The sequence below is a fragment of the Falco naumanni genome, chromosome 3 (genome assembly GCF_017639655.2).
Source record: "Falco naumanni isolate bFalNau1 chromosome 3, bFalNau1.pat, whole genome shotgun sequence".
Classification (NCBI taxonomy): domain Eukaryota; kingdom Metazoa; phylum Chordata; class Aves; order Falconiformes; family Falconidae; genus Falco; species Falco naumanni.
Genome location: NC_054056.1, coordinates 10,395,873 through 10,406,491, shown reverse-complemented (window position 1 = coordinate 10,406,491; position 10,619 = coordinate 10,395,873).

The following is a 10,619-nucleotide window of genomic DNA, read 5'->3' as shown; positions in this document are numbered from 1 at the left end:
CCCCAGCCAAATACAGTAATAACCTTTGTGCTGAGGAAAATGAAGGCTTGTCAGAGTAAGCAGTGTAGACGTACATATGTCCTCAGCAGGGGCTGTAAAGGGGGCTGGAGTCACGATTACGTTAGCCAGACATGTTGAGGGGTCATTTGTAGAATCTCCTTGGTGGTACGGTTATGTAAAGACAGGCAGGCATTTTTGGGTGAGCCTTCTTAAAATGCAGAGGGCAGAGAAATCAGATGTTTCCTGTTTTGTTGCATCTGTTTTACTGAAGACATCAGAGCTATGTATTACTGGACATGGGCACCAAACTTTAGCATTATTTCTTCTCAGCTGAACCATGGAGCAATGACACACTAATCTCTTGAGGGATGTGTTAGGTATGGGAATGTTTAACTCCTGTGGTGTATAAAGAGAGGGATTTTCTTGTGCATAGGATTGATGATCCGAGTAAAACACAAATCTGAGATAATAGCTTTGTCTCTGCCATGGTGGTATGATTTATTTCTCCAAATGTTATATGAAATTATAGGAATTTTAGACTGATTGGTTGGTTTTCTTTTGGTTTAAGATTGTCTTGGATATAATAGAGATATGTGGAAAAGATTTTAAGATACTGCTACCTCATTTTCATCCTTGCAGCATCACTGGTGCAGCTTGTATGCAGTACATGTGTACGGTAGCACTTTGGCATAGTGTTGCCTATAGTGCTTTATATACCCCTTTCACTGTATGACATGCACAGAAGCTGAGGCTTAGCACAGTTTCTCTGTAAAACCCATGGTCACACAGGGAATTGGTTCCAAAGCTAGGTTTCAACAGAAAATAATAGTTTTTAAATTTATCTATTACTCTACACCTTTGAATCTTTGATAACCTGTTCTAAATCACATGGCTACTGAAGAGAAGATGCCCACTGACCCCCTACCGTATGGGCTTTTATCAAGCAAAATGCCTTTGGATTCTTCCAAGGACATATGGTCTATGTATTTATTTAAGGAAAGCTTGCCATTCAGTTAGTTGCCCGTTTGCCCATCCTGAAGGTCCATCTGTTCTTTTCTGAGATGCAGGAACTGAGATTTCACTGTCAGCAAGAGGCACTATTCCTGCGAGCCTCCATCACATACCTCTTTGCAGTGCAGTGAAGCCCCTGGCGCACATCTACAGGCAACGGGGGAAACCCAGTGCTTATTCTACTTTCGAAGTCCTCCTTTGCAGTTCCTGATGAACTTCGGTCCTTGCCTGTTTCATATCTATGTCACCATAGATTCCTGAGACTTTATTCTTAAACTTTGATGGCAACTGTCCATTTTTCTATTTGACAGGATGGCTCAGAAAGGGAGAGTGTCAGTGAGGGCAGTCACTTCATTAATGGAAATAATTTTGGGGTTATTAAACTGATGTCCACCTCCCTACTGTTAGCAAAAATGAACCTTTGCCAAGTCTCCAGGATTTTGGTCTGTCTTCTATTGCAGCACTAGAAAATTCGGAATGTCCAATCTTAATGGAAACGTATAAGAAGCTTTGTCTCATAAAGTGATGCTTAAGACTTGTCTGTCGGTTTTTCCATGTTCTTTACTAGATGATCCCCCCTGCTGCCACCTTCAGATGAAGTGATTTAAAATGGATGGGATATTAAAGCTTTAAGATAGGGTTTTAAAATAAATTAAATGCTATCAGGACTGTAATAGTAACAGCTGTTGTGTCCGCCAGCTGGATGGTAGACTTAATCACTCCATCAAATCCCACTTTCTACAGTGCTGCGCTTGTTTTCTCTACCTCCTGCCCTTCCACCAAAACCACAGCGGAAACTCAACAGAGGGATGCTTTGCTGTGGTCCATAGCTGGCTCTGTCAGAGCTGCAGAGGGAGAAATCTCGCTCTCTGAATTGGCAGCGCAGCATGCACCGTGCAGCTGAGTCTGCCCTACCTGGAACGTGCTTTCTAAAGTCCACAAATCAGGAAAGAACAAGAGCTCAGGCTTAAACCTGTGCACACACTTTTTATTCCCTATCTGCAAGATACAGGTAGGAATGTGCTGTTCAGCGCATTGCTATATACTCTTACAGCCATAAGCTGGGCATTTGGGAATCTGCTTTTGCAGATGTTGGAAAAGAAGCTCTGAAGGCCAAAGTCCTGTCTTCTGAGCCTGCTACTTGTAGTGCTGTTTTTCAGAGAGAAGGAACTTCTGTGTTCAGTATGGGAGTGAATATTAACGATGTTAAATATACTCCATTAATGCTGTCGCTTTGAAGAAAAAAGAACTTGTCGCTGCTGACTTTTAGGCTAGCACTATCATTCAAAGCAGCAGTTCCAGGTACCACCAGTTCACCTGTCGAAACTGATTGGTGAAACAAATTATTTCCAACTGCGTCATCTCAGAAAACAACATGGGGTTTCAAAATGTCAGATTTCCCTTTGACTTTGACATAAGATTTAGATAAAGTCTAGCAGAAGGTTTCCTTTGAGACGAAACTGAATTTTTTGTTTGACAAAAATTAAATTTTTAGTCGTACCTCACTTGCTTAAAAGAGCCATTCGAAACTATTTGTAGTGAAACTGAAAACACTATTTGTACATCAGCTACCAAATAAAGAAATTTATTATTTAGTCAGGTGTGGGTTCTGACTCCCAACAGTGCAGCTAACTTAGTGCGCAGCCGTGGACGAGGCAGTTACCCTTTCTATGGTGCGTTTATCCATCTGTAAAATGGATATGATACTACTTACCTGCCTGACACAGCCACACAGAGGCTTGGTTTTTAATCAAGCTCTGTTAAAACACTTTAAGCTCCCTATATAAAAAATGCACAGAGATGCAAAATAGTTTTATTGTGATATTATTGCTTTTATAAAATATACATTTCCAAGAGTAATATATGGTGATCTGTATCAGCGTTCTAGAAGTAACATCAGAAAGGGAAGGAAGTCTCAAGAAGTGTGAGATGTACTGGGATGGAGTACAGACTTTCTGACAGTCTAAGGTTCCTTCATCCCTATTAATTATACATGTTGAGCAACTTGTTAATGCATTTCTAAATACATGTTGACACACGCTCAGACCTCCAACCTGGCAGGCAGTCTTTTGAATTAATTTAACCCCAGGATCAGAAGGAACTGGACCAGGTAGTTGAAGGCATTTCTCTAACAACCAAAGTAGACTATTATCAATGAAACAGATTTCCTGGGTCTGTGAGTGAGAACAGGAAGTAATGGTACACCTTCACGGGAGCTTGGTATGAATAATTTCTGTAGAAGGGCCTGGCATTACATTTCAGGCTGATTGTCCATGGAATATGACCAGGTATCATTTTTTATGTCATTTCTCTACCCACTATGACCTCCAGCAGTTTCAAAAATAAATATGAAAATACTTTATTTTACTAATAAAGTGCTTGAGTTATTCAGGAGTTATGCTTATGGTAAAATATAATTGAGTATATTTAACAGCTAACAGAAATAGAAACCAATGATTAATTATATTTGAACAGATTGCCTAATACATGCTACAGTATTCAAATCTTACCTAATATTTTTAAGAAAATTTAACACTGTGTGCTTTGCAGGCACAAAATTACTGTAATTACTGTTCATTTCCACAGCAGTGGAGATGCAATGTTTGAAGTGCAGTTCTGCTATGCGAAGTGGCTGCATATGCAGGTTTGTGAGGTTTCCCTCTTTGTGCCGCCTGAGAACCTCAAACCACACGTGCGTTCTTTACCCAAGAATTGAGAACAGTACAGCCTGCAACTTCCATAGACCAAATTGTGGCAATTTCTTGAGTCTGTAGATGAATAAGGTCATAAAGAACACATGCCTCAATATGATATGAACCTATTACAGGGGATGCAGTGCTCACAAGATTTCTATTGTCTCTTTCAGAGGCATTTAGAAAATTAGACTTTCCAGATAAAAAAACTGGAGTGGTCTAAATTAAATAAAAAGCATTACTGGAAGAGACATCCACCCTGAGTGTCAAAACTATGACATTACATTAGTTTGATTATTTTACATTGCTGATTCATTCACAGGGAAGTCCCCCTAAAGCATCTAAATATCACCGTGGGTGTCTCAGACATTTATAAAATGAATTCTTAAAATAACCAAATGACTTAAGCAAACACTTTCTGAAGTAACTATTGATTCTGAGTGTGCGAGCTGAGATATCCTGACCTTAAAGTGCTGAGCACCTACTGTCTGGGAAGTGCTAAAAATTGGGGGCATCCAAATAACTTCAGTATGTTTGAAAGTGCTAAATCTTAGGTTTAGCATTACCTCTTTACCTGAAGACCAGATCTCTTGTATAATATGAGTTCCTGTGGAGAAAAAAATTTAAAGATGTAACCTGAGACATTATAGCCATTACCGATATTATGGCTTTGGATTTTGTTGGTTTAGTGCGTTCTTTTTCCCTCTTCCTTTTCCTTCCCATGCTGTTCAGAAATATCCTGAACAGCTGTAAAGGTTAAAGCTTTATCCACCAAGATATATTTTCTTCAAGCACAATGCATTTAATCCATAGCCCAAACAATCCGGCAGTATTAAGCCTGTACTTTATGCTTGCTGCTAGAATTTATGGAATTGAACGGACTAATTTTTTTTTCTATTTACTTAATAAAAATAGGCTTCTGGATAATCTTTAGGAGCAATCACATCAGTCTGTGACACTTGTCACTGTAAAAATCCACTCAAGTTTCTGTCATTCAAGTTGGTCTGGTCAATCTAAGCTACGTGGTGGTTCTTTTTTCTGATTTGTTGACACAGCTGTGGAAATTACTATGAAGAGTTTACTGAGTGTGTGACACTGTAGGAGAAAGCTTTGAGAAAAGCACCGTTTCAGCTGTGCGAGTATAGGTGAGAACCCCTTGTAAAGGATGTTACCTATTGCTTCTTTAAATAAAGCTCTGCTCATGAGTTCCAAATCTCTTAAGGGTTTTTTTACAGGAAAACCTTAGGAAACTACTCACAAAAAAAATTGCAAAAAAAGTGGAAAAGGATGAAAAAATATTTTTAAAACCTGAACAACTAGTCAAGATCTGCTAATGGCCTGTGAGCTTTGGGAACGATGTCTTTCTCATTGCATTAGCAATTAGTAGATGCCATTCTCCACAGAATAAGGGACAACAGGAACAGATTTATTAGAGATTTCAGGTGGACTGGGAAAAAATGCAACTTTATTACCCAGTCAATATTACTGATGTTTAAACAGATGCTCACACCATAGACAAGTAGCTCTGCAGCTTCCTCCTTCAGACTAAGGCTGTACTCTGCTTTAAAGAGTTAACGTTCTCTACTCTTCCTTTTTTTCCTCCCTCTCTGCTACTGGCTCAGAGCACTGCCTTTCACTTGAAGGGCACAGCATACTGAGTGATGTTCACATGATACCAATGACAGCAGCATGATAAGCCTATTTCTGACAGTGTGGCAAATTACTATTATGAAATCCCAGTACATTTGATTGTAGAGTGACTTTCAGAAGGGATCACACAGCAAGGTTATGAAAGGCTCAGTGTTTATTGCAGTAACGCTGACTTACTGGAAAAGAATATCAAGAGCTCTTTAAATAAAAAAAGCTTGGGAGAGTCCCAATTCATAAAATATTTGCCTGAGTATATCCAACCATGCATTATGTTTCTCTAAAATGAAAGGGGGGAAATTATCAGGAAAAATCCATAGGCTTATTGTTTTCCCTGTGCTGAATCAGTGAAATGTGTTTGCTAGAGATTCACTCAAAAGGGATCATCAACTTGAGGCTGTCCTTCCTCTCTGACATCGCTCACTGTGGGAGGTTACGGTTTCTCCATTCTGCCTGTCCATTCCAGCCAACAGCCAGGATCTCCTATGTCTGTATAGTGCCCCTTTTAAAAGGAGAAGAAGATTCAAATAAAAAAATGACAAAAGCAGAAGTGGGAGGAGAAATAGGCAATTTATGGGCTAAGAAAGCAGGGAAGTTGCCAGTAAAAGAAGCTTATCTGAAAAATACCAGATAGCAGTAACCCACCTGCTGAATTATGGTCAGCATCCAAGGGTGCGTTACAACATGGAGAGAAACTGTCCCTGTCCCAAACACCTTCCTTTTGAAACTTATTTGTGGCATAACACAATCAGTGAAATAGAAAAAGCAGGCATCAAATGGCTCAGGTTTACAGCAGGATTTTTGTGACACCAGTGGGCAGCAAGGTATTTTCATGGTGAAGTAGCTTTTCATACAATTACCTAATAAATAAATATGAGTATTACTTTTTTTCCTAGACTTCATTGGTAAATATTTTAGTTATGATAACCCAGGTAAATCTCTAATCCATTTTCTTTTATTAATTCTAATACCAACAAGTTCTGATTACTCTATCCATAAGCAATGTTCTGACTGCTTAGCATACCTAGACCCTGTGTATTCTCTTTCACATAGAATTCACATAGTAGTACTGGGAAGCCTTAGCATTCCTGTTAAATTTCAGTTCAAGCACATTGTCCCCCTAAATGCAAACCTACCGGTCTCTGCTGCCTTTTAGCAGTGTTTTGGAGCACTTTTGTGCTGTATTATAACCAGGGTGATGCCGTAAAGAGCTCAGCATGCACATGAATCTGATGAGGTGAGGATGATGCATTGGGAGAAAAAACCCAACACCCCAATACCCAACAAACCCACAAAAGCAAAACAGTCAGCCCAATGGAAAACATTTTTTTTTTTAAGTGTTCCTGATTTGGACTTGTTATAGCTTTGAGATGTTGAGGCAAATAAGGTTTGTTTTAAGCAAGTTTGTAATAAATGTGTGCTCTAGATTTAGGAATCTTAACAATTGCTCTGCACTTCATTCAGTGAAGCAGCTACTTCGTTAGTCCTGTCTGCCTTTGCTCAGGCAAACATATTTGCCCTGGCAGGTAAAATCAGGTGTGTGGCAAATTCAGATCTCTTTTTTTTTTTTTCCCTCTTCCTCCCTCCCTCCCCGCTAATTGAGGAACTATTTAAATGTTGGCTGAAATACACCTGATTGCTGTAAATATGGATACAAAACATAAAAGCCCCTGAAGTTTAGGTAGAACCCCCTAGGTTTGTATGAGGTTTTTGAACAGCAAAGGAGTAAAATATGTCTCCAAAAGCCCCCAAACACCTGTAATTTCTATTTCTTAGCACATTTTTAAGCTAGGAAAAACCATGTCGGTCAATAGATCAGTATACAAAAGATGATGGTTCCCATTCCTAATTATCTCCATTTTCTTGGCCAAGTAGAGCATTCATATGATGTTTATTTTGGGAGACACACACAATACAAACTTTTTTGTCTGCTGGCTGGATAGTGACTGTTCCAGTCCGCTTTGATTACTTTTCCCAGCTGAATTAGGGAATCGATCCCTTAATTTAGTAGGTGGAGACTTGTAGGTTTACTTGTATTCTGCCCCTATTGTGATACAAATATATTTAGCTGATGATGGGATATGGCTTTCATATGTAGGTGGCCACAGCCTCTCATAGGTTTAAGCTGACTGACCAAATGTCTGAAGTTAGATGTGTAAGGTCAACAGCTGTCTTTTCTAAAGGTTATTTTTTAAAGGCACATGTTCTTGGAATTCGTTTCCTGCGTGGCATGTTGCACCATGAAGAGGCCAAGTGTTTAAATAACCTCGTGAAACATGTATTTTGCACTTTGCTTTAAGGCCTGAAGGCAATTGCCTTTGAAATCAAACTCATGATGGCAAAAGCTTTGGTTGCCAGTGAATGTTTAGTTATCGCCTTTCGCTCTTTGTGAAAGGGAAAGAAATGACAAAGTGGGGATCTTTTTGCATGTCATAACAAATTTGGATAAATGAGACTTTGACCTCTGACTTCAGTGGAGTCAGAATGGCACCTAGAAGTTTTTGGAGAAGAGAAATGCTGATGCTGAAGTGGGTAACGCCATGTTGCTGGGGTCAAGCTGGGAGGATGAGTGCCATTATTATTTGCAGGGATCAAAGACACACCACCACTGTGATTGCCGTGTTCCCTAGCCTGGGTGCACAGAAATTGTGTAATCACGGCTGCGCAGCATGTGGCACAAGCTGCAAAACTCACCGGAACGCTTGAGCTCCATGTGCTGAACCTGGGCTGCTGCGAGCGTACAGGTTTGCTGCTAAAAAGCTGCTGCATTCTAATTCTGAGCAGACAGGGTGACTTGTTTGTAGACCCACCCATGTCTACGTGAATGCCAGGACATGCTTTCTTAGATAATTAAACTCGGATGAATTGCAGTTATCTTACTGAAATGTCTTGTGATCGCTTATGGAAAGTCCCAACACTGGGGGGGAGAAGAGGGTGCAGGGGGTATCCGGCCTTCGCAGTGGCACTCTTCCTCACAAACCAAAGGAAAAACGTTTGGTGGTGCTACCCAGCTATCTGCCACCGTGATCTAATAATGACAATTCTTGGTTTCAAGGTTGATGCTGGCTAATTGGAGAATGTGTGATTTAATCTACAAAGAAAAAGGGGGGGAGGAGGGGGAAGAATGTCCCCCAAAACTTTGAAGTGCAAGTAGGCAAGTGGATACAAGAAAAGGGGGAATTTTCTTGTCATCAGGGTCTAGAAATAGAATTATTTCTAGCTGCAGTTCTAAGAACCAAGTATTAACAGCCTGACCATAAGTCTTTTACAGGCAGTTAGAAATCTTTTCCACTGTTTTCAATTTACTTTGGACTATGTTGTATGTAATGCATCTCATGCTGTAGAATTCCTAATTTCCCCCTGGAAATATAGTCTGGATCCCTGCTGTGTTATATATATTATGATGCCATTTCCAGCAGAATTTAAGGACCTACAATGCTAAACACTAGTTTCACAGCAAATTTTTGCTTAGGTATTTCAGTTTAGTCATACAGTGGCTGATTATACAGTAAATCTGCATGTCAGTATTTTATATGGGCAGTCTGTTGTACTTCTGACATAGGAATTGCATCAAATAGATGAAAATAAAGAAATAATTACTGTTGCAGAATTCTGAAGGGAAGACAATAATTAGCAGTAGTTGGTCTAATTAAATTAGGCCTTAAAAACATCTGGAAGTTTGCTATGACTTGGTATGTTTGAAGGAAAGAAAAATGTTATTTTAACTATGAAGCTGGCAAATTCTACCATTTTGATTCCACAGCAGTAATCTCTGTAAAAGACACGATTTAAAAGCTGCTATTTCTCACTGTCTGAAGCTAAATAAACTTCTTTATTCTAACAAATTTGAGTAAAATTAGAGCACTCTGAATAAATCCACCCTGCCTCTGCGCCTGCTGTCTTAGCTCGAGGCAGAAGCAGATGACTGTGATCCTCTAAGACTGTCAAACTAGCACCATAAGCCAAAGCTACATTCACCTTAAAAAAAAACCCATGAAATTTATTCCAGCTTGGTAACAAGCTGGTCCATTATTTTGGGGTTTTGGTGCCAGTGTTCACCTTTTAAAAAGGCCATCTGAAACCTCACAGGCATTTTTGACATTTCCCATTAACAGGGTTGGTATTTGGGGGCTTGAGAGTGCTCTGTTTGCATTCAGATTTAAACTTCTAGCACCTTAGATCTGTCGCCAGTTCACTGGAAGATGCTATTTTGATTTTCCTTGTTAGCTGCTCTGTAAAAAGGAAAAAAAAAATATTAGCCCATTTCTCATTTAATATTAATTGGAGCATATTTTTCCCTGTAGCAATTTGCTGATTATGAGATTTCAGTGCTGACTGAGGTGGCTTTGCAAATAGTCTCTATATATAGAAAATCAGAAGCTGTTTCTGTGAAATGACCAGCTAGAGAAAGACTCATTAATCAGAGAAACAGGTACAGCCCGAGAACCCTGCTTACCACTGGCCAGGTAAACAGGGGCTGACAGAGCTGTCTGAGCAATCAAGGGGAACAGTCTGGGCTGCGCTAACATTTTGTAGGGAGAAAGTTTAGTCAAGTGTTTAAAATATGGAAATAAGGATCAAAATGCCTGTGTTGTTTCTCCAGCTCTCCCACCGAGTAGCTGCAGGCAAACCACCTTGCCTCCTTGTAATTTAATCACTGACAAAGGGCCGGTTTCTGCCCCAAAACTGAGAGCAACATTTCCTGGACAAGGCAATGTCTTCACAAATGGAGTGCGAGAGGTGAAAGCGGCTGGTGTGTAAATCACACAAATTTGTGTGACAATGCAAATTGTTTGTGTTAAAACACCGCGGGTGGTTCTGGGCTGGCTGGCATCAATGTTTTCTGCCTTCCACGCCCTGTACTCTGTAGTAAGTGCATTGACTATTTCCAGAAACAATTATTGATGAAGGAGAGCCAGATCTCTCGCTACCTGGTCCATCAGCCGCGTACCATTTAACAAGTACCTGTGCCAAGGTCAGCTTTTTGTGTTGATGGCATAAAATCAAGTGCAGTTTACCTTCGACGTTGCTTTGACCTCGTTTCTACTGTAGTAGAAATAAAGAATAGTAACAACACCTTTCATCTCCGGGGGTTTCAAAACATTTGGAAAAGCTGCCTCCTCTGAAAAGATACACGGCGCTGTTTTAGGGAACGCGTCCCCTCCCCGTAAGGAGGAGGGGGTGCCGCTTTCCCTTAAATCAGAGATGGGCTCTAGGCCAGCGGGGGCTGGCTCAGAGCTCAACTGCCAGCAGCCGTGTGGCCACCAC